This window comes from Dermacentor andersoni, chromosome 7 (assembly GCF_023375885.2).
Source record: "Dermacentor andersoni chromosome 7, qqDerAnde1_hic_scaffold, whole genome shotgun sequence".
Lineage (NCBI taxonomy): Eukaryota > Metazoa > Arthropoda > Arachnida > Ixodida > Ixodidae > Dermacentor > Dermacentor andersoni.
The window spans coordinates 107715055-107721130 of record NC_092820.1 but is presented as its reverse complement, the minus strand read 5'-3'; positions in this window follow the sequence as shown (position 1 = coordinate 107721130).

Below are 6076 nucleotides of genomic sequence, written 5' to 3'. Positions count from 1 at the left end.
TCAAAAGAGGTAAATACAAGATGGCTCTCACCAGACGGCGTTTTTGTTCCATAAGCTTTGTCTTCGATTCAGCGTTTGGCGCCACATCAGCTCAATTACATGAGAGAGCATGTCGTAGTACATCATGGGATACGGAAATGATCCGAGCCCGTACAACCTTGCCATAAATAACGATGTCACAACCTTCGCCACGCGCGTCAACTTGTGACCACTGTGCTGTAGCAAGTGCGATGTTGTCTTTGTTTTAATGTCGTTAAACATTGATGTTCCTTTAGACGTGGGATACTCATGCAATAAACACACAAAAGAGCCTCAATGTGAAAGTAATTTTCACTTGAGATTGTGCTGATAGACAACTCTGTGTGCCCTGTAGGAACATATTTATGCTGTAGTTTTCTCGTACATCTATAAAGTACTACATATCAAAGCAGAAAACTACATGCGTAGACATAATTCTGATCTAATTCTCGGTGAAACAGTGTGTAGTACAAAGAGCATGATAAGGCATTATTGCCTAATTAAGTATTTAGATTGCTTTTCTGAAAGATGTCATTAAGGTGCAGTGTAATGCTGTCGTAGGCGCTGGCAGTTAAAAAAAAGCACAGTGCAACTTTCTAGCAGTGAAGCGTAAGATTTTATTGTGTGAGTTGGTTTATAAATAATTTGGAAATAGTGGCACGTCAGTGCAAGACAAGTACACAGTACTGTTTCAAAGTGTCGCTAGAAAGTGGTTGCCATCATTCGACATCATGCGTATTTATTATGCCGGTGTAGTGTTAAAAGCAGTACAATAACCTAATGTCCTGCGTGTGTGCCCCCACCTGACCCATATCAACTGAAATGTTTATATAGCACGGACTAGAAGAGGGTTAGTGATAGGGCAAAAGAGCCTTAGACTTTGACGAGGAACAACTCGGGAACGAACATAACAACCTGTGCCCACGAAATGAAGTTACACTCAAAGCAAAACGTTAGCGCAGAACACAGTCGGCGATCTTCGAAATTGTATCAGCGGGTCAAGCGCATCGGCTTTGATACATGCGTCGTCGAAAGTTGCATTGCAACAGTTGGTGACTGCGTGCATTCCAGAAACTATTTTCGCGTTGCGTATTGTATTTTTGCGTTGCGTTGCGTGTGTATCGAATTACACAATGTTCGGTGACAACATAGAGCTGATAGGACCATCGATAACATTCGACAAGTTTCCTGTACACGCAGGCGCCTCCTGCACTGAACGATAACGGTTAACATTTGTTAGCCGGTGAAAAGCAGTCGGCTGGAAAAGAGAAACAAGTACACATGTCAATAACTATGCATGTCCTGAGAATGGGGAAAGGAGCGAACGATAAGCTATGCGGGCTTAACGATGCTGCATACGATGTGTACAGGGTCTGCAAGTCACCCTAGATATGTAGCATATATGTGAAAGATGTGATAATATGGTGTGCACATCTAACGAAAGTACATCTAAAGTGTGTGCAGTGTTGTTGTATGAGCAACGATATCTTTGATGATGACTGTGGCGAAATTGCATCCATATTAGTCAGAGCGCGTAGTCAGAGCGTATGTGCCAACGGGACGTTGGCACATACGCTCTATTCGCCGTATATCGTCGTTCTCCCGTTGTCTAGCAAGACCAATGCTATCGCAGCTTGTTCCGCAATCTCGGCCGCCGTCGGCCGGACCGTCAAGGAATTTATTATTTTCGCTTCTTCGTCGACGCTGACTGTAGACGACGCCTTTCAATCAGGGTACCGGGCGGCATCGACCAAACAGCAATTCCTGGCGCGTGAGCCAGCTTCTTCCTGGATGGCTTTAGCCCTAGCCCTTCGTCTGCCGATGTTGTACTCGGGGTGGATATTCTGAAGAATGGGGGCAACGGTAACGCGCTCTTTCTGTTCTCGAGCTATGCTGCAGAAACTGGCCTCGATCTCCGTTGGGAGAACTCGAAGCTCTCTCAGGAGGTTTCTCCTGGCACTGGTCGTGACAGTCTGATAAACTGCGCCCTCTCTCGTGACTCCGCTATCTCTTCTAGCGTGTTGTGCATTCCGAGTTAGAACAGTCACTCTGAGCTCGTTTACATGGGAAGCCCGAGGGTTCTCTTGAGTGCCTTTCTTATTAACGCGTTCAGCTTGTCCTGTTCCGACATCTGCCAATTGTGCATGGCTGCGAAATAGGTAAAGTGACAAATCATGCAAGCATGAACCAACCGGACGATGTTGTCCTCGCTCAGTCTTTGCTGCCGGTTGGTAACCCTTCTTATCAACCTGATGGCATTGTCCGTTTTCTTGGTGAGCTTCAGTACCGTCTGGTTATTAGAACCGTTCGATTCGATCGTCATACACAATACCCCGAGAGAGTCCACCATGGGGATGAGACATCCCTCACTTGTCCTTAGAGTGATGCCGATGTCCTCTACAGGCCTCCAACTTTTCGGTTTGGGGCCTCTGCGCTTGGGCCTCTACAGCAGTATTTATGCTTTCCGCGGCAAGCATCGGAGGCTGGTCGATCTCAGGTAGTCTTCTGTGACCTGGATGGCTTCTTGAAGTGCAGCCTGTGCGCGTCCGTCACTTCCACCAGTTACCATATGGTGACGTCGTCTGCATACATCGTGTCGTTAATGCCGTCGACCTCGGAGTTTTCTCGAGAGACCGATCATGGCGAGACTAAAGAGGGTCGGGGATATGACTGACCCCTGTGGTGTCCCTCTAGAACAGAGCCTAACCGAGTCCGAAGCGAGGTCTCCCATTTAGAGGATGACTTATCTGTCTGCCAGGAAAGACCTCGTGATGTCAAGAAATTGTTTTTCCAAACCAAGACTCGAGATCGTTCCCAAGCCAAAGGAATGAAGAAAGCCAAGTAGGGCTCTCGTGTCTCTCTTGTTGCAGTCGATGACCTGTTCCTTGACTAGCCTCATGGCGTCTTGCGCCGAAAGGCCCGCTCTGAAGCCTATCATGTTGTGGAGATGGACGTCCTTGTGTATTGCGTGCTCGGCCACCTTGTCCACACTCGAAGTGAGCAAGGTGGGCCTGAGATTGTAGAGACTGGGCGGCTTGCCGGGCTGGGGAATGAGGATGGTGGTTGCCCTCTTCCACATTCCCAGAACTCTGCCGGTGCTCCACGTCTGGTTGACGACCTCGGTCAGATACTCTATCGATTTGTAGTCCAGGTTCCTCAGGGCCTTCTGGGGGATCTTATCCGGATCGGGGATCGATCTGCCGTTTAAGTCGTGTAGGGCCCGTCTGACTTCTTCAAACTCAAACTCCGCGTCCAGCTCCGGGTTGTCAGAGCCCCCGTAATCCATGAGGGGGTTAGTCGCTGGGCCGGAAACCACCGGCATGTACTTTTTCACCAGCTTCCCTAGGACTTCCTCATCCGATGATTCCTGCCTGGCTGCGGGAAAATGCGTGCAACCGTGCTCCGTTGGTTTGACTTAGCTTTCGTCTTGTCCAGCAAGTGCTTGAGGAGGTTGCAAGATCCCCCTTTGCCACTCTGACTGTCCATCGAGTTGCAGACATCGTCCCACTGCTGTCTAGAGAGAACCTTGCAACGCTCCTCTATTTTCTTGTTGATTTCGACAATCTTCTTTCGGAGCCTCCTGTTGAGACGCTGCCCCTTCCACCTGGATAGCAGGGACTGCTTCGCCTCGAGCAGATGGGAGAGCCTGCTATGCATCTTCTCAACCGGGAGAATTGTGCTGATATCCTTGGTGGCGGCCTCGATATCTCTTCCAATCTGTTCAGTCCACCGTTCGAGATCGGCCTTCACCTCCACATCTTCCGCATATTCCTTTCTAATCTTTCGAAACTTGTCCCAGTCGGTGACCCTGAACTTGCGCACTCTTCTCCGCTCTACCCTCAGAGCCGTGGCCAGGATGTAGTGGCCGCAGTCCAGATCTATGTTGAAGTTGGACCATTTAGATCCTGCCGCTCCTTTGATGAAGGTGAGGTCCGGATTTGTTTTTCTCCTGGCCGACGTACCGCATCTAGTTGGGAATGACGGGTCGGTGACGAGCATCAGGTCCCGGTTCAGCGCCTCTCTCCAAAGCTCCTCCCCTTTGTCATTGCCATAGTGTAGCCCCAGGTGTGAAGCGGAACGTGAATGTCGCCTGCAATGACGAAGGGTAAGTTTCTGGCGAGCTGCGCTGCCCTGGAAACGAGGCTCCTGAATCACTGTCTCAGGTCCTTTGGGCTGCTGTAGACGGATGTATGGATGTTATGAGTATCGCCTTTGGAACGGGGACGTCGGAAAGTTCAAGATGAGAGGCTCCCCGGCGGGTCCGGGAATGATCTCGATCATGATGTGTTCGATCTTGCTCGGCGTGACTTGAAGGTCGTGGGTGACGTCTGTCAGCTTCATTTTTATCAGCACAGCGACGCATCTTCCCACTTCGCGGATCACGATTAATTATCAATGGATTCTCCGGAGTAGCATGTTGTTCCTGCTAGCATCGTGGCACTCAATGATTACGGGCTGTATATGCATGAGTGTGCTGATGTGCAAACAGTCTGGCTGATAAAAGCATGTTGAGTTCCGGCTGGCGAAGCCACTGCCTTGGTTTTGTCGTCGCTGATTTCGGCATTTGCACCGCGCTTTTAGCCCAGCTGTTAGGCGCCCGTTCCTGCGGCAAGCGTTGGCGTTATCCCTCGTAACCGAACGAACGAGCACACTGAAAGATGAAAGCGAACGCGGAAGGTGAAAGGCGGCGATAGCGAAAAGAGTGTGATGAGGAAAGCACAGCGAAAGGGTGCAGCGGAACCATGAAGGAAAAGCGGAGGAGGGTACGGCTAAAGCGTGAGAAGAAAAGTACGCGAATCCAACCAACTGTAGAAATAGATGTAGGCGAAGCTTTATGTGCTATCCCTTTGATTGACGATAATCAGCGCTGACGTTCACGGCGAATGTTAAACTTCTTAATTGTTACGTTTCACAGGAGAGTGGTGAGTTGATAAACGTTGCCTTGCCTGTACCGCTGCTATTTGCATAGTAGACAGAGCACAGAGGGGGAGGTGTTTGCTTGAGGAGTTGTTGTGCGTCATGCTTCATAGCCTCTTAGAGGGTTGATCATATTCATTGCCTCACATGGCACATCGCATCATGACAGAATTATGAAATTTTATTAGAATTCTGGGACTGTACGTGCCAAAACCACTATCCGATTATGGGGAACGCCGTAGTGGCGGTCTCCGGATTAATTTTGTCACCACGGTCGTCTTTACCGTGTCCCTAAATCCAATAGCACGAGCGTTTTTCATTTCGAACCCACAGAAACTCGGCTGCCGTGTTCGGGATCAAACCCGCGATCTACAGTACAGCCAGAGCCGCAAAACTACCGCATAATGATCAGAAGTGGTGATTTCATATGTGACCTTTTGCGTACAGTCACCTGCACTCTAGTGCGCGCTTTAATCAGGCTCTGCTTCAGCACGTCTTGCATAAGTTGTCCGCTTGACAAATTTTCATGGTGCTTATTTTTCTGAAATAGATGTAACGTGCCGTTCCGTGCCTTGAACTTAAATTTACATCGTTCGCCCGTAATCGCTGTTGTGTCCATAGCAGTAGCGTTTCCTTGCCTTCTTACGTCACCTTTTCCCCTATCACCTCCACCCTCCGCTTCTATGGCAGCTGCGAGTAAAGCGTAGCAAGGCTATTATTCACTCGTTTCGCAAACCTGTCGTTTCTACCCATTTTCTGTTTCCTTCCCCCCCCCTTTAGAGATTTTTAGACATTTCGCATATTCCAGAAATATTCTACGTTGGCCTTGCCAAAGCGGTGCATTTGTTCACGCTGACATCTACAGTCCAACATTTTTGTTAGTGTTGTAAAATGTGGTGTCAAACCGCCGCGTCATGTGCGCGCTGTCAATGCGCAGGCGCCAAGTTCTTTTTCTATGTTCACTCCTCCTTTTCCCTTTCCCCTTTTGCTTTATATATGCGTGCATTAAACATTTGTGCGTTGTTCTCGGCTAACCACTGCACTCTAAAAACTAGGAAGGGTATCGCAGGAGTGAAGCTGCCAGTTCACTCTTCAAAGCGTCGTTTTACTCTCGCAAAATGTCGAGGAGAGTGAAATGCAT